The sequence below is a fragment of the Bos javanicus genome, chromosome 8 (assembly GCF_032452875.1).
Source record: "Bos javanicus breed banteng chromosome 8, ARS-OSU_banteng_1.0, whole genome shotgun sequence".
Taxonomy (NCBI): Eukaryota; Metazoa; Chordata; class Mammalia; order Artiodactyla; family Bovidae; genus Bos; species Bos javanicus.
In genome coordinates this window covers 45,774,413-45,793,430 of record NC_083875.1, presented here as the reverse complement: position 1 = coordinate 45,793,430, position 19,018 = coordinate 45,774,413, and the positions used below count along the sequence as shown (strand labels likewise).

The following is a 19,018-nucleotide window of genomic DNA, read 5'->3' as shown; positions in this document are numbered from 1 at the left end:
GATAGTCTATCCCACTCCAGGTTCATGGTTCTGGAATCTTGTAAGAACATTTAACTGGAGATGTACCCTCTTGACAAAGTTTAAGTACATGATGGTGGTGGTTTAGTCGCTAAGTTGTGTCCGACTCTTGGGACTCCATGGACTGTAGTCTGCAAGGTTCCTCTGTCCCTGGGATTTTCTAGGCAAGAATACTGGAGTGGGTTGCCATTTCCTTCTCCAGAGGATTTTCCTAACCCAGGGATCAAACCCGGGTCTCCTCAAGTACAGGCATATTCTTTACCAACTGAGCTACCAGGGAAGTGCAGGATACAATATTGTTAATTACAATCACAGCAGGTCTCTAGAACTTATTTATCTTGCTTAGCTGGCACTATATACCTGTTGAATAGTGACTCCCCACTTCCACCTTACAGGTCAGGTTTGTCTCTAGCCTCCTTTGTCCCCTACAAAGGATACAAACTTCTTGTTTTGTGTTGTTTAATTTCTAAGTCATGTCCAATTGTTTTGCGACCCTGTGGACTGTAGCCCACCAGGCTCTTCTGTCCGTGGATTTCCCAAGCAAGAATACTAGAGTGGGTTGCCATTTCCTTCTCCAGAGGGTCTTCCCAACCCAGGGATCAAACCAAATCTCTTGCATTGACAGATTCTTTTACTGCTGAACCACCAGGGAAGCCCACAAACTTCCAGCATTGCCTTAATTCTGGAACTCGATCTCTGGTGCCATTGGTTGCCTCTTATTTCTTACTGTTTTTATGTAGTTTTCTTTTGTATGAGATGTAACTAATTATTAAGATAACGAGAGGTGGGATCTCTCACGTCTCAGGTCTTTGATCCACAGGTTATGGGGCATATTGGTCTTCCTGTTGGGAAAACAGATTTCAATCTAGGACACATACCCAAATGCCGTTAAGAGCCAGGCAGTCACTGGAAACGAGCAGCAGGCCCCATGGAGCGCACAGCCCACTTGGACTGCCTTTCTATTTCCTGTTTCGCTGGAGACACAAAGATAAGAGCTATTTCACGTCTTTCAACACTGATGTGAAAGTCCCACAATACAAGCAGGATGATAAGCAGCAACAGTCATGGGCTCTGTGCCTTGGTGATAGTGGGGTGGGCCAGGGAGGGCTGTGGAATGCTGAGAAAATGCTTGCAAGAGGTATGGCTGCAACTCAGAACTACGGAATAGTGTCCCATGGAGTGCAGGTCTACTGTGCACAGATATTCCAACAGACGACAGCAGTCTGGGTGATTTGGGTGTATGAAATTGACTATCTTTCTTGTGTTTTGAAGTATTGCTGATTTACAATATTGTGTTGTTAGTTTCAGGTGTACAGCAAAGTGATTCAACTATATATGTAGTTTTTCAGATTGTTTTCCATTATAGGTTATTACAAGATATTGAATATGGTTCCCTGTGCTATACAGTAAATCCTTGTTGTTTATGTATAGTAGTGTGTATCTGTTAATCCCATACTCCTAATGTATCCCCACTGCCCTTTCTCCTTTGGTAATCACAGGTTTGTTTTCTATGAAAATTGACTGATCTTTTATTATTGAAAAATAATTAAAAAATACTTTTCAGGCCGGTATAGTGCAAGTCAAACAAAACATGTGTGGGCTCATTTGGGGTCTTAAACCTTGGCTGTACATTAGGATCATGTGGGGAGCCTTTAAAAGTGCTGATACCAAATCACACTCTTGAGTCAATTAAGTCAGCCTCTTGGGAGGTAGGATGAGTCATCAGTATGTTTTAAAATGTCCCAGGTGATTTCAAAGTGCAGTTAAGACAGAGCTACCAGGCCTGATGACCATCGGTCTGTGACCTCTGGTTTCTAAGGGCCTGTTTCAGCAGGAGCTGTGGGTTCTCTACTCTACCCGGGCTTTTTCTGATGTTAATTGGCAGGGGTGCCAGGTCACCAGGTGTCAGGTACCCTGGGTGAGGCCTCCAAAGGAAGGCATCAAGTGCTCTCCCTGTCTGTTTCTCTTGAGGTCTCCAACTCTGTCATGAAATGTGGGTTTTCATGGTGATGGCAGTTCCTGAGAAACTCACATGTTGTTTCACCTTAAATGGTAGCAAAGGCTTGTTTCATGGCGCACACTATCTGATTTAGCATCTTGTCCTGGATACAAGGGCTTCCCTGGTGGCTCAGACAGTAAAGAATCCACCTGCAACTGAGATCCAGGTTCAATTCCTGGTTTGGGAAGGTCCCCTGGAGAAGGGAATGGCAACCCATTCCACTCAGTATTCTTGCCTGGAGAATTCCATGGACAGAGGAGCCTGTGGGCTACAGCCCATGGAGTCACAAAGGGTCAAATATGACTGAGTGTCTAACACACGCACACACACACACCTAGATAGAATTGCTTTCTTTTTGTTTGCTCTTTTTCTTTTGGCCACACTGTGTAGCATGTGGGATCTTAGTTCCCAGACCAGGGATCCAACTGCCTCCTGAACTGGAAGGCAGCATCTTAACTCCTGGACTACTGGAGAAGTCTCACGGGTGCAATTTCTTATTCAGTCACCTGGCCACACTGTCTCTATGTTATATGTTAATGACTAGACATCATGTACCTTCCGTCACCTTGCAACTATGTGACAATGCCCTTTGGGTAGGTATACACACAAAATCATCTTCAAGGTCTTAAGACTGACTACAGCAGGTCTCCCCAGGTACCATGGCCTGATGGTGGTGTTAACCACGGTGGGCAAATAGCAGTGTCTGATATTCCTTCCCCATTCTCGGGTGGTGGTAGTTCTCACAGTCACATCCTTGACTCTGTTGTCTCATCTCTCTTGGATCACACACTTTGGCTTGCACTCTCATACCTCTTAAATCTGTGCCAGCAATTCTTAGTCTTTGCTGAGTTCCAAGCCCTTATTTTCAACAGTCTATTAGACGGTTTCACCTGAATGTCTTATAGGAACCGTGGACTCAAGGTGATCGATCCTGAATTTATTATTATTTTCAATAAATGTGTTACTCTTTCTCTCTCCATTTGCTTTTTTCTAAAGGAATTTACTGAAAGGACACACAAGAGAAGACCTGATAAACCAGAACTAAGGAGAGGAGCCCAGGACACTTGTGGATTCAGAGCCTCAGATACACATGGACAGCCTTTCAAGAAGCTGCCTTTGGATGACTCATTCACAGCCACCTCCAGTACACATGTGTTTCTGCTCAGATTCAGATTCCTGAGCAAGATGAACTGATTGGTGCTTCTTTGGTCATGTGACACCCCTGACTTTAACCCCTGTGGTTGAAAACTCACCAGAATGAGACAAAACAGGCTGGGTGCTGTTACTAGAAGGGGAAGAACTTCCAAGGAGCAGAAAAAGGATTTTATAAAAAATCGTCCTCATCTTATTGATTTAAACATTATGCAGGTAGCAAGTAAGCAAATGCATTTGTGAAAAACCAAATAATGAAGAGTATAGAATAATACCTTACTTCTTACCTTACTCTCACCCCCAGAGGTAAGTACTATCAATTTATGGTGTCTCTTTATAGATTTTTTTGGTACATTTAGCGATTGTAAATTTATCTGTAAACTTACATGTATGTACACAATAATATAACTATTTTAAAATGAATATGATGTACTGCTGCTGCTAAGTCACTTCAGTCGTGTCCGACTCTGTGTGACCCCGTAGACAGAAGCCCACCAGGCTCCCCTGTCCCTGGGATTCTCCAGGCAAGAGTACTGGAGTGGGTTGCCATTTCCTGCTCCAATGTATGAAAATGAAAAGTCAAAGTGAAGTCGCTCAGTCGTGCCTGACCCTCAGCAACCCCATGGACTGCAGCCTTCCAGGCTCCTCCATCCATGGGATTCTCCAGGCAAGAGTTCTGGAGTGGGGTGCCATTGCCTTCTCTGATATGATGTACTGCCTTCACTTAATTTACAGACCTTTACCATTTTAAAACTTACAGCTCTAATATCTATTTTAACAAGTAATTCATGGTTAACGTTAATTTAAACAGTTCAGAAGGTAATAAAATGAAAAGTAAAAATTTCCTTTCTTCGAATCCACATTTTCATAAATTCCTAGTGCTATTCCCCAGAAGTTACCACTGGCAAGTTTCTTTTATAACAGAAGAAATACTGTAAGGTAAACAAGTAAGCAGGGCCTCCTAGGACTGCTCCCTTGCTATAGACCAATGTTATAATGTCAATTATCAGCCCATTTCCATAAATAGAGCAAAATCAATAGTATCAATGGATGGATGATTGCCAACATTTTTGTTACAAAATGTAGTATTTGTTAAGTTACTGTCAGTAAACTTTCTCCCTCTTCTAACTTCCTGACTCCCCAAATACATCTTTTTTGTGTAACAGGGCCCATGCCAATTTTTAAATCAACATTTTGTAGATATCCTTGCTGCTTATAAATCTGACATAGAAACCGGTGTTCAAAGATCTTCATTCTGCTGCTGCTGCTGCTAAGTCGCTTCAGTCGTGCCCGACTCTGTGCGACCCCATAGACGGCAGCCCACCAGGCTCCCTTGTCCCCGGGATTCTCCAGGCAAGAATACTGGAGTGGGTTGCTGGAAATAAGCTAGAACTTGTTTGTCAAAATCCAATTAGATAAGTATCTCTCTTTGGACCAGAACATGCAGTATTACATGAACATATCTTAGGGAGAAAGACATTTGCAAGTTTTTTTCTGTTTGAATTCTGGGGTAATTTTTTGTTCTCATAAAATATTTTACAGATAGAGGGGATGTTAGGTTTGATTGCTACAACCTTCTTATACCGTCGACCATTTGGAAACAGCTACATCAGCTGTAAAGAGGAGCGTCAGCTGGTGTGATGGCTGGTAAGCAATTTTGGGAGCGAAAGCTTGTGTTGATTGTCGTCAGCTGGGCACACGAGGCAGGGCAGTTCTTACCTCTTCACTGAGCTCCACGCAGGACATTCTGGACACACTGTGGCCTGCTTCTCGGATCTTTTTCAATCTAACGAAAGGAATTCTGAGAATGCAGAGGGATCCCCATTCCCCTAGGCATGCTAAGAACTCCTTTGCTTCCTGAGATCATGAGAAGCGGAAGGAAAGTGGAGAGAAGTAAAAAGTGTAATTATCCTTTTAAAAACTTTAATTAATCTGTGGCTGCGCTGGGTCTCCATTGCTGTGCACAGACTGTCTCTAGTTGTGGCGCGCAGGCGTCTCACTGCAGTGGCTTCTTTTGTTGAGGAGCACATGGGCTTCAGCAGTCACAGCTTGCAGCATCTTTCATTGTGGTATGTAGGCTCTAGAGCACAGGCTCAGTAGTTGTGGCACACAGGCTGGGTTGCCTCTTGGCGTATAGAATCTTAGTTCCCTGACCAGGGATCAAACCCTCATTCCCTGCAGGTGGATTCTTAACCACTGCACCAACAGGGAAGTCCAAGAGTATAATTATTCTGTGCTGGCTCTGGGACAGCTAAATACCCTTGCTATGTTGTTCTTGAGGGAATTTGGGTTTCCCTTTTGTGGAAGTTGGGCTCCTCTTGTTATCAACACTAGGTCTTTCGTCCTTCACCTCCCTTCCAATCAGACCCTCTCTGTATATGTGGTAAATCCCCATTCATTGGCCCACAATTAAAACATAAGCATTGCACACAGTATACACTTGCTTAACCATTTGCTGAATTAACTAAGAAGAATTCACAGTTAATGGTAGAAACCCTCTACTTGGAGTCAAGCAATTGGGAATTCCTCTTTATTTTGTTTGGTTCCAGCCTGCAGGGCTGGGTGAAAGGGTGTTGTGTTTACTTGTAGTAGCTCAAAGTGATGTAGCCTAGGTGTAAAGTCAGAACCGCAGGTACACAGAACTGACCATCAAACTTAAGGGCAGGATGAAGAGAAATCGGGAGGGTAAATGCATATGTCTCTAGCTAGGCATTTGTGATGGGGGATACAATCTGTTGTAAGGAATTGAGAGGGGCGGACAGTCAGGACTCTCTTTTGGTGGGTGTTCTGACATGGTGGCCTGAGGGAGTCCTGAAGGGCCCATCACTTACACACTGACTTCTCATAAATTTCTATGGTATGTTTTTTAATAATTCATAGAATATATAGAAAATAAGAATACTGAAGCCCTGAACAATACTATCAACCAGCCAGACCGAATTGACATTTGTAGAACATTCTACCCAACAACAGCAGAGTAAACATTCTCAAGTGCACAGGGAACATCCACCAAGATGGACCATATTCTGGGCCATGAAACGAGTCCCAGTAAATTTCAAAGAATTCATGTTATACAAAGTATATTCTCTGATCACAGTGGAATTAAATTAGAATTCAACTACAGGAAAATTCTGAAAGTCCTCAAACATTTGCAAACTAAATAATACATTTTAAAGTATGGATCAAAGAAGAAATCAAAAGGGAACAGAAAATATTTTGAAATGAATTAAAATGAAATCACTCCATATCAAAATTTATGGGATGCTATTAAAGCAATATCTAGAAAAAAATTTATAGTACTAAGAGTCTATATTAGAAAAAATTTCAAATCAAGGACCTTAGTTTCTACCTTAAGAAACCAAAAGAAGAGCACATTAAACCTAAAGCAAGCAGAAAAAACAAATTAATATGCGTTTTAAAATTTTTTATTTTTTATTGAGATGTAATTAACATGTAGCATTTTTGTTTTAGGTATCCAACATAGTTTGATATATATTAATATTGTGAAATAATTACCACTATATGTTGATTTGATACCTATCACTCACAGAGTTACCATTTTTTCCCTTTTGATAGAAGTTTTAAATCTTATTTCTTTGCAACTTTCAAATGTACTGTATAGTATTGTAAACTGCAGTCACCATGCTGCACATTACATCCTCAGATAGTGTGATAGTTTTTATCTTATAACAGGAAGTTTATACCTTTTGACACCCTCTACCCATTTCACCAATAGCCTGCCCTCACCCCTCTTTTCCCCATCCTCTAGCAACCACCAATCTTCCTTATCTATGATTTGTTAAAATACCACATAAGGTGAGCTCATACAGTTATTTGTGTTTCTGTGTCTGACTTATTTCACTTAGCATAATGCTCTCAGATTTCATCCATGTTGTTGCAAATGGCAGGGTTTCCTTTTTCATGGCTGAATAATGTTCTGTGTGTGTGTGTACCACATTTCCTGTACCCATTTATCCATCAGTGGATACGTAGGTTGTTTCCATATCTTACAATGATGATGCAATGAATACAACAGTACAGATATCTTGTCAAAATAGTGATTTTGTTTCCTTTGGATAAAAACCCAGAAATGAAATGGCTGGATCATATAGTAGTTTTATTTTTAATTTTTGAAAAATCTTCATTCTGTTTTCCCTAGTACCTATAGCAATTTATATTCACACCACCAGTGTAAAAGCATTCCTTTTTCTTTCTTTTTATCCATATTCTCTCATGATCAGAATAATTTTGTTATTCCTATCACAAGTTTATTTAAAATTTATGTACTTCAAAATTTTTTTTCTAATTCTATAAAGTATATTTTGTTAAGGTGTAAAATAATGATACTGATCAAAATACTTTTATGAAATCCTGAGTCTATTCTAGATCATTGTATCATTTTTTTAATTGGATAAATTTAACATGTAACATTATATAAATTTAATCATGTTACTTTGATGCATTTACATATTGTAATATGGTTTCATTGTAATAATACTTACCAGATTGTCAACTTATAGCGCAATATTATTATGTTTCAGTTCAGTTCAGTCGCTCAGTGGTGTCTGACTCTTTGCGACCCCATGAATCACAGCACGCCAGGCCTCCCTGTCCATCACCAACTCCCGGAGTTCACCAAGACTCACGTCCATCGAGTCAGTGATGCCATCCAGCCATCCCATCCTCTGTCGTCCCCTTCTCCTCCTGCCCCCAATCCCTCCCAGCATCAGAGTCTTTTCCAATGAGTCAACTCTTCGCATGAGGTGGCCAAAGTACTGGAGTTTCAGCTTTAGCATCATTCCTTCCAAAGAAATCCCAGGGCTGATCTCCTTCAGAATGGACTGGTTGGATCTCCTTGCAGTCCAAGGGACTCTCAAGGGTCTTCTCCAACACCACAGTTCAAAAGCATCAATTCTTCGGCACTCAGCCTTCTTCACAGTCCAACTCTCACATCCATACATGAGCACAGGAAAAACCATAGCCTTGACTAGACGAACCTTTGTTGGCAAAGTAATGTCTCTGCTTTTGAATATGCTCTCTAGGTCGGTCATAACTTTCCTTCCAATGAGTAAGCGTCTTTTAATTTCATGGCTGCAGTCACCATCTGTAGTGATTTTGGAGCCCCCCAAAATAAAGTCTGACACTGTTTCCACTGTTTCCCCATCTATTTCCCATGAAATGATGGGACCAGATGCCATGATCTTCATTTTCTGAATGTTGAGCTTTAAGCCAACTTTTTCACTCTCCACTTTCACTTTCATCAAGAGGCTTTTGAGTTCCTCTTCACTTTCTGCCATAAGGGTGGTGTCATCTGCATATCTGAGGTTATTGATATTTCTCCCGGCAATCTTGATTCCAGCTTGTGTGTCTTCCAGTCCAGCGTTTCTCATGATGTACTCTGCATATAAGTTAAATAAGCAGGGTGACAATATACAGCCTTGACGTACTCCTTATCCAATTTGGAACCAGTCTGTTGTGTACTGTAATTTAAATCTCTATGACTACATTAGTACTCATTACAAGTTTGTACCCTTAAACATCCTAAATTCTACCCCACTACCCTCTGATCCCCTGGTAGCTACTGTTTTACTCTCTTTTTTTAAAAATATTTGTTTTTTTTTTTTCACATTCCACATGTATGTGATATTATATAATATGTACTTGTCTTTCTCTGTCTGGCTTATCTCACTTAACAAAATGTGGTCAAGGTCCATCTATGTAGTCACAAAAAGCAGGATATCCTTCTTTTTCATGGCTAAATAATACTACATTGTATATACATCTCATCTTTTTTAATCCATTCATCCACTGATGGGTATTTGTATTGTTTCCATATGTTTCACAATGAGATATTGTAAATAAGGCTGCAATACGCCAGGATGTGGACACAGCTCTTGAAATTGCTTTGGGTTTTCATTTCCCTTGGGTATATTCCCAGAAGTGGAATTGCTGGATTGTGTGGTTGCTGCTGCTGCTGCTGCTGCTAAGTCGATTCAGTCGTGTCCAACTCTGTGCGACCCCAGAGACGGCAGCCCACCAGGCTCCCCCATCCCTGGGATTCTCCAGGCAAGAACACTGGAGTGGGTTGCCATTTCCTTCTCCAATGCATGAAAGTGAAAAGTGAAAGTGAAGTCACTCAGTCGTGTCCGACTCGTAGCGACCCCATCGACTGCAGATCACCAGGCTCCTCCATCCATGGGATTTTCCAGGCAAGAGTACTGGAGTGGAGTGCCATTGCCTTCTCCATTGTGTGGTTGATCAGTTTTTAATTTCTTGAGGAACTTCCATCTTGTTTTCCTTAGTGTTGGGACCAATTTACATTCCCATCAACAGTGTATAAGAGTTTCCTTTTCACCACATCTTCCCCAGCAATCGTGGTCACTTGTCTTCTTCATGTTAACCATTCTACCAAGCATGAGGTGATATCTTATAGTTGTTTTGAATTACATTTCTTGATGCTAATTGTTGTTGAACACCTCATGGCGTTCATGGCCATTTTGGCCTAATGGTCATTTTGATGGCCTCTTTGGAAAAATGACGATTTAGTTCTTCTGCCCAATTTTTAAATAAAATAGTTCTATTATTTGTTATTAAGTTGTGTTCTTTATATATTTTGGATATTAACCCTTACCCAATATATGATTTGCAAAAATTTTCTCGTATTCAGAAGACTGCCTGTTCATTTTGTTAACAGTGTCTTTGGTATGCAAAGTTTTGCTTTTGATGTGGTCCCATTTGTTAATTTTTGCTTTTGATGTTTGTGCTTTTGGTGTCATGTTAAAAAAATCCTCATCAAGAACAGCATTGATGAGCTTCTTCCCTATATTTTCTTCCTGGAGTTATATGGTATTTGGTCTTATGTTTATATTTTTGATCCATTTTGAGTTAATTTTTGTGAGTTGTATTAGGGGTTCAATTTCATTGTTCTGTATATGTTTCTCCAGTTTTTCTAGCACCGTTTGTTCAAGACCCTATCCTTTCCCCACTGGGAATTCTTGGCTCCCTTGTTGAACATTATGTGACCATACAGGCCAGGATTAAATTCTGAGCTCTTTATTCTGTTCCATGGGTCTATCTGGCTACTTTAGTGTCAGTGCATCTTATACTGTTTTATTATTATGACTTTGTAGTGTGGTTTGTGGTTTTATCTTTTTGTTTTTTTTCCTCAGCATTGCTCTGGTTTTTCAAGGTCTTTGTGGTTCCACACAATTTAGGATTGTCTCTTCTATGTCTGTGAAGAATGCCTTTGTTATTTTGATGGGGTTTGTGTTGAAGCTGTTGGAGAAGGCAATGGCACCCCACTCCAGCACTCTTGCCTGGAAAATCCCATGGATGGAGGAGCCTGGTGGGCTGCAGTCCATGGGGTCGCTAAGAGTCGGACACACTGAGCAACTTCACTTTGACTTTTCACTTTCATGCATTGGAGAAGGAAATGGCAACCCACTCAGTGTTCTTGCCTGGAGAATCCCAGGGACGGGGGAGCCTGGTGGGCTGCCGTCTATGGGGTCCCACAGAGTCGGACATGACTGAAGCGACTTAGCAGCAGCAGCAGCAGCAGCAGTGTTGAAGCTGTAGATGGCTTTGGTAGTATGGCTATTTTGACAATATTAATTCTGCTATCTGTGAACAGAGGTTCCATTTTTTATATATCTTCAACAGTATTTGTTATCGTTTGTCTTTTTGAGACTAGCCATTCCAAGATATGATGTGATACTTCATTGTAGTTTTGATTTTCATTTTCCTGATTACTGATATTTGTGCACATTTTCAAGTACCTGTTGGCCATTTGTATATTTGGTTCTTCCACCCATTTTTAAAATCAGATTTAAGAAAATTCAATTATAGTGTTCCTTATTTATTTGGGTTATTAATCCCTTAAGATATGTGGTTTGCAAATATCTTCTCACATTCTGTATGTTGCTTTTTCATACTATTAATGGTTTCCTTTGCTGTACACAAGCTTTTCATTTTTATTATTTTAATTGAGATTATGTAAATTTAAGGTATAAAAAATGTTGACTTGGTACAATGGTAATCATATTGCAATACATAAGTTTAACATTAGCTAACACCTTTATTATATCACATAATTATCTTTTCTGTGGTGAGTATACTTAAGATCTAGTCTCTTATCAAGTTTGATATCTATAATATATTATCTTAATATCATTGTCTATAATCACTGTATTGTACATTAGATCTCCAGGATTTATTTATATATGAGTTTGTACACCTAAACAACATCTCTCCTTTTCCCTGACACCACCCCATCCCCACCCCTCAGCCTCTGGTAAGCATCATTCTATGCTGTTTTTTCAACTTTGGCTTTAAAATATATATATAGGTTGGTGATGGACAGGGAGGCCTGGCGTGCTGCAATTCATGGGGTCGCAAAGAGTCAGACACGACTGAGCAACTGAACTGATAATTGTCTGTGCTGGGCTTATTTGCAGCATGCAGCATCTTCGATTTTTAACTGTGGCATGTGGGATCTTTAGTTGAAGCATGCAGGATCTAATTCAACGACCAGGGATTGAGCCCTGGCCCCCTGCATTTGGGGCCAGGGCTCAATCCCTGGTCGTTGAATTAGATTGGGAGTTCAGAGTCAGCCCCTGGACCACCAAGAAGTCCCTAGTTTAGCTTTTTTTAGATTCCACATGCTAGTGATATATCATACAGTATTTGTATTTCTCTGACTTATTTCACTTAGCGTGATTATGTGATTTTTTTTTATTCTATTAATGTGATGTATCTCATTGATTTTGTGCATGTTGAACCATCTTTGCATCCCGTGAATAAATCTGTCTTGATCATTGTGTATGATCCTTTCAATAAGCTACTGAATTCAGTTTGTTAGTATTTTGTTGAGACTATTTGCATCTATATTCACCATGGATATTGGCCTGTGGTTTTCTGGTAGTGTCCTTTCCTGGCTTTAGTATTAGAATGATGTTTACCTCATTAACTGGGTTTGGGAGTATTTCCACCTCATTGATTTTGTGGGGAAAGTTTGGAAGTATTAGGATTAATTTTAAATGTTGGTAAAATATGCCAATGAAGTCATCTGGGCTTTTCTTCATCGTGAAATTTTTGATTACTGATTCAGTCTCCTTGCTAATAATTGGTCTGTTTTATAGTTGTTAGTTGTTTTTTCCTTCCTGCGTTTTATTTATTTTTGCTTTAATCTCTATTATTTATTGCCTTCTGTTAACTTTGGGCTTAATTTGTGTTTTTTCTAGTTCCTTAAGGTGTAGTTAGGTTGTTTGGGATCTTGTTTCTTCATGTGGATGTTTATTGGTATACTTTTTTTCTCCTTGAACTGTTCTGGCTACATATGTAAGTTTTGTTTTTCCATGTTTATTTACCTCAAGATACTTATATATTTTCCCTTTAATTACTCCTTTGATTCATTTGTTGTTCAGGAAAAGTTCTTTAATTTCCACGTATTCACAAATCATCCAGTTGTACTCTTGCTCCTGATATCTAGCTTTATATTTTTGTGATCAGAGAAGATACTTTGTATGGTTTCAGTCTTCCTGAATTTGTTAAGGCTTCTTTTGCGGCCTAAAATAAGGTCTCTATCTTATAAAATATCCCAGATGAGCTTGATGTGAATGTGTATTTTGCTGTTATCAGAATGTTCTATGTAAGTGTGTTAAGCTCATCAGTCTGTAGTGCTGAAATTCATTATTTCATTATTGATTCTCTGGATGATGTATTCATTGTTGAAAGTGGGGTATTAAAGTCCCCAATTATTACTGTATTGCTGTTTATTTCTACTTTTAGCTCTGTTAGTTTTTGCTTTATCGATTTGGGTGCTCCCAGTGGCAGCCCACTCCAGTACTCTTGCCTGGCAAATCCCATGGACAGAGGAGCCTGGTAGGCTGCAGTCCATGGGTCGCTAGGAGTTGGACATGACTGAGCGACTTCACTTTCACTTTTCACTTTCATGCATTGGAGAAGGAAATGGCAACCCACTCCAGCGTTCTTGCCTGGAGAATCCCAGGGACAGGGGAGCCTGGTGGGAGGCCGTCTATGGGGTCGCACAGAGTTGGACACGACTGAAGCGACGCAGCAGCAGCAGCATGTTGGATACACACAATTTACAATTGTTAAATCTTCTTGATGAATTGGCACCTTTATCATCATACAGTGACCATCTTTGTCTCTTTCCAATTTTTTAAAGCCTGTTTTGTCTAATAAAAGTATACCTAGCAACCTCTGTTTTCATTTGGGATGGTTACCATTTCTTTGCAATATCTTTTTTTATCCCTTCATTCTCAGTTTATTTATGTCTTTAAGGTTAAAGTGAGTCTGTTGTTGGCAGTGTATCATTGGATCTTGTTTTTTGTTTTTGTGTTTATATACATTCAGACATTCTGTGTCTTTTGATCAGAGTTTAAACCATTTACATTTCAAGTAAATATTGATAAAGAACTATTAATACTATTGTCATTTTGTTAATTGTTCACTTGCTATTTTGTAAATCCATTTTTTCTTAGTTTCTTATTCTGCTTTTTTAAAAAATACATTTTGAGGTCTTTTGGTATCAGTCTGCTTTTACTTCTTTATCATGTTCTTTTGTGTAATTATTATGGGTTTTTCCCTTGTTATCATGAAACTTGCATGGAATATCTTAAAATTATCCTATTTTCCTAATATCCTATTTTAAACTGATAAAAACTTTACTTGAATAGAGTTCCTAAACTTTACAGTTTTATTTCTCCCCATCATATTTTCAGTCATTAATATGATGTATTTTTTGTATTGTATGCTGCTGCTGCTGCTAAGTTGCTTCAGTCGTATCCGACTCTGTGCGACCCCATAGACGGCAGCCCACCAGGCTCCCCTGTACCTGGGATTCTCCAAGAGTGGGTTGCCATTTCCTTCTCCAATGCATGAAAGTGAAAAGTAAAAGTGAAGTCACTCAGTTGTGCGCAACTCTTAGCGACCCCATGGACTGAAGCCTACCAGGCTCCTCCGTCCACGGGATTCTCCAGGCAAGAGTGCTGGAGTGCAGTGCCATCGCCTTCTCCTTTGTATTGTATAGTATAGTAATTGCAAATTGTTGTAGCTGTGGTCATCTTTACATTAATTTTTAACTTTTAAATTAGAGTAGTAAATGAATTATGTACCACCATTACCATATTAGAGAATCTAACTTTGACTATATATTTGCTGTACCAGTGAGCCTTAGGCTGCTTTCTTAAATTTTTATGATGTTAATTTTTCAGTTTAACTTCCATTCAAAAAAGTCCCTTTAGCTTTTCTTGTAAGACAGGTATAATAAGGATAATGTCCCTCAGCTTTTATTTATTTGGGGAAGTCTTTATATCTCCTTCATTTCTGAAGGACAGTTTTACTGGGTATAGATTTTTGTTGACAGTTTTTTCCTTCAATATTTTGAATCTGTCATCCCACTATTTCCTAGTAAGAAAAGCTTTTGTGGAGAAATCTGCCAGTAGTCTTATTGGGATTCCCTTGTATGTAACTTCTCTTTTCAAAATTCTTTCATTGTCTTTGATTTTTAATAATTGAAGCATAGTTGCTTTAAACTTCAGGGTTGGTTTCAGGTGTATAGCATAGCAATTCAATATTTTAGCAGGTTATATTCCATTAAAAGTTATTACAGTTAATGGGCAAATTTTATTACAGATAACTTCCTGTGCTACACAGAAAATCCTTTTTTTCTTATTATTTTATAAATAGCATTTTGTATCTATTTATCTCCCATCTGTAGTTTGTCCCTCCCCACTCTTTGATAACCACAGTTTGTCTTCTCTGTCTGTAAGTCTGTTTTGTATGTACATTCATTTGTGTTATTTTTTAGATACTACATATAAGGAATATCATATAGTATTTGTCTTTTTCTATATAATTTATTTCACTAAGCATACTCTCTAGTTCCCTTCATGTTGCTACAAATGGCAGTACTTCATTCTTTTTTATGGCATATATATATATACACACACACACACACACACACACACACACACACACTTATGGGCTTCCCTGGTAGCTCAGCTGGTGAAGAATCCTCCTGCAATGCAGCAGACCCTGGTTTGATTCATGGGTCAGGAAGATCCACTGGAGAAGGGATAGGCTACCCACTCCAGTATTCTTGGGCTTCCCTGGTGGCTCAGCTGGTAAAGAATCTGCCTGCAATGAGGGAGACCTGGGTTTGATCCCTGGGTTGAGAAGATACCCTGGAGAAGGGAAAGGCTACCCACTCCAGTATTCTGGCCTGGAAAATTCCATGGACTGTATAGTCCATGGGGTCTCAATGTGTCAGACATGACTGAGCAACTTTCACTTTCACATCTTTTTAACCCAATCATATATTGATAAGTCCTTGGGGTGCTTTCATAGCTTGGCTATTATAAATAATGCTTCTGTGAACATTGGGATGTATGCATTATTAGGGGAGGCATGTTTTTGATTTTCTGAAGATACACTCAGGATTGGAGTTGCTGGATCACATAGGAATTCAATTTTTGGTTTTCTGAGAAACCTCCATACTGTTTTCTTTTTAATTTTTTTTTTTTAATGATTTTATCTTTTTGATTGCACTGGGTTTTTGCTGTTTGCAGGCTTTCTCCAGTTGTGGTGGGTGGGGGCTACTCTTCGTTGTGGGGCGTGGGCTTCTCATTGTGGGGCCTTCTCTTGTTGTGAAGTACAGGCTCTAGGCACCCAGGCTTCAGCTGCAGCATGTGGGCTCAGTAGTTGTGGTACATGGTTTAGATGCTCTGTAGCATGTGGAACCTTTCTGGGCCAGGGATTGAACCTGTGTCCTCTGCCTTGGCATACGGATCTCTATCCCCTATAACAACAGGAAAGTCCCATACTGTTTTCCATAGTGGCTGCACCAATTTACATTCCCAGCAGTAGTGTTCAAGAGTTCCCTTTTCTTCACATCTCTGCCAACATTTGTTATTTTAGACTTTTTGATACAGTCATTCTAATAGGTGTGAGATGACATCTTGTTGTTTTGAATTGCATTTCTCTAATAATTAGTGATGTTAAGCATCTTCTCATATGCTTATTAGCCAACTATATGTCTTCCTTAGAAAAATGTCTATTCATTTCTTCTGTTCATCATTTGATTGGATTGATTTTTTTGGATACTGAGTTGTATGAGTTATCTATCTATCTTGAATTAAAGCCTTGTTACTTGCATTGTTTGAAAATGCATCCCCCCATTTCTTAGGTTGTCTTTTCATCTTGTCATTTGTCTCCTTTGCTATGTAAAAGCCCTTAAGTTTAATTCAGTCCTATTTGTTTATTTTTGCTTTTGTTTCTTTTGCTGTGGGGAATAAATCCAAGAAAATATTGCTACAATTTATGTTGAAGAGTGTTTCATATATGTTCTCTTCCAGGAGTTTTATGGTTTCACGTCTTATATTTTAGTCTTTTAAACCATTTTGAGTTTATTTTTGTATATGGTATGAAGGGATTTTCTAATTTCATTGTTTTACATGAGATTGTCCAGTTTTCCTAGCACTACTTGTTGAAGAGAGTATCTTTTTTTGATTGTATATTCTTGCCTCCATGGTCATAGATTAATTGACTGTAGGTGGAGTTGATTTATTTTTGGTTCTCTATTCTGTTCCATTGACCTATGAGTCTTTTCTGTGCCAGTGCCATGCTGTTTTGATTACTGTAACTTTGTAGTATAGTCTGAAGTTTGGGAGGGTTATACCTCTAGCTTTATTTTTTTTTCTTCCTGCAGGATTGCTTTGGCAGTTTGGGGTCTTTTATGGGTCCATATAAGTTTTAGGATTATTTGTTCTAGGTCAGTGAAAAATGACATGGGTAATTTGATAGGGATTGCATTAAGTCTGTAGGTTGCTTTGGGTAGTATGGCCATTTAAAAATATTAATTCTTCCCATCCAAGGATGTCAAATATATTTCTATTTTTTGAATCATTTGTACTTTTTTAAATTAATGTTTTGTAGTTCTCAGTGTATAAGTATTTCACCTTCTTGGTCAGGAGTTTATTCCTAAGTATTTTATTTTGGGGGTTGCAATTTTGAAAGTGTTGCTTTATTTGCTTTGTTGTTTATTTGTTTAACTTCACTGAACTAATCTTGCTAAGTCTATTTCTCCACCGTGTGTAGCCTCTTATGTTCCTGCTCAGATTTTCTCTCTTTTTAAAAAAAATGTATATATTTGCTTATTTTTGCATATGCTTGGTCTTTGTTGCTACACGGGCTTTTCTCTAGTTGCAGTGGGGGCTGCTCTTCACTGCAGTATGTGGGCTTCTCATTGCAGTGGCTTCTTGTGTTGTGAAGCATGTGCTCTAGGGTGTGCAGGCTTCAGTAGTTGTGGTGCACGGGTTCAATAGTTGCAGTTCCTGGGCTCTCTAGGACAGGCTCAATAGTTGTACATGGGCTTAGTTGCTCTGCAGCAGGTGGAATCTTCTGGACTAGGGATCAAACGTGTGTGTCCTGCATTGGCAGGCAAATTCTTTACTGCTGAGCCACAAGCAAAGCTTTGAAAGGTATTGTTTTTTATATGCCCTTTCTAATATTTCATTGTTAGTGTAAAGAAATGCAACAAATTTCTGTATATTAATCTTGTTTCTTGCTACTTTGCTGAATTCATGTATCAGTTCTAGTATTTTTTGTGTGGAGTATTTATGGTTTTCTATGTATGGAATCACATCATCTGCATATAATGACATTTTTACATCTTCCCTTCCAGTATGGATACCTTTTATTTCCTTTCTTTATCTGATTGCTGTGGCTAGGACTTTCAAGACTATGTTGAATAGAAAAGGTGAAAGTCTTGTTCCAGATTTAGAGGGAAGGCTTTCAGCCTCTCACTGTTGAGTATTATACTGGCTGTGGGTTTGTCATAAATGGCTTTTTATTATGTTGAGATACATTCCTTTTTTACCCAGTTCGGTAAGACTTTTTGTCTTGTGGATATTGAATTTTGTCAAATGTTTTTTCTGCCTCTATTGAGATGATCATGTATTTTTGTCTTTTCTTTTGTCTATGTGGTGATTGATTGATTTTGCATATATTGAACCATCCTTGTTAACTTCCAGTGAATCCCATTTGGTTGTGGTGCACGATCTTTTTTATCTGTTGTTGGATTCAGTTTGCTAATATTTTGTTCAGAATTTTTGTACTTGCATTCATCAAAGATATTGGTCTATAATTTTCTTTTTTGGTTGTATCTTTGTCTGGTTTTGGTATCAGGGTGATAGTGGCTTCATAAAATATTTTTTGGAGTGCTTCCTCCTGTTCAGTTTTTGAGAAGAGTTTGAGAAGGATTGGTATAAGTTCTTTGTGTATTTGATAGAAATCTCCTGTGAAGCTCTCTGGGCCTGGACTTTTATTTGCAGGGAGTTTTAAAATTACAGATTCTATTTCACCTCTAATGATCCATCTATTCAAATTATCTGTTTCTTTTTGATTGAATTTTAGTGGGCTGTCTGTCTCTAGAAGCTTGTCTACTTCTATGTTGTCAAATTTGTTGACAAATAATTGTTCATAGCATTCCCTTATGGTGTTTCGTTTTTGCACAGAATTGGTTGTTGTGTCTCTTTTTTCATTTCTTATTTTGTTTATTTGGGTTCTTGCTCTTTCCTTCTTGGTGAGCCTGGCCAGAGGTTTGTCAGTATTGTTAACCCTTTTAAAGAACTAGCTCTTGGTTTTATTGATTTTTTTCTATATTAAAAAAAAATTCTCTATTTTATTTATTTACTTTCTGATCTTTATTATTTTCCTTCTTCTGCTGACTTTAGGTTTTATTTGTTCTTCCTTTTCTAATTTTTTAAAATTGTACGTTAGGTTGTTTATAAGAGATTTTTTTTTTCTTTTTTGAAGAAAATCTGTATT

General features: G+C 38.7%; 1 long non-coding RNA gene across 5 annotated transcripts in view; it reads left to right on the top strand.

Annotated features, from left to right (window-relative positions):
- The first annotated feature begins 2,999 nt into the window (after positions 1-2,999).
- LOC133252674 (uncharacterized) overlaps positions 3,000-19,018 on the top strand; it is an 83,975-nt gene continuing 67,956 nt past the window's right edge. For all 5 annotated transcript variants that reach the window (XR_009738043.1, XR_009738042.1, XR_009738044.1 and 2 more), the window contains exons 1-2: positions 3,000-3,475; positions 4,712-4,816. This is a non-coding gene — a long non-coding RNA (uncharacterized LOC133252674). The remainder of the gene's footprint in view (positions 3,476-4,711; positions 4,817-19,018) is intronic.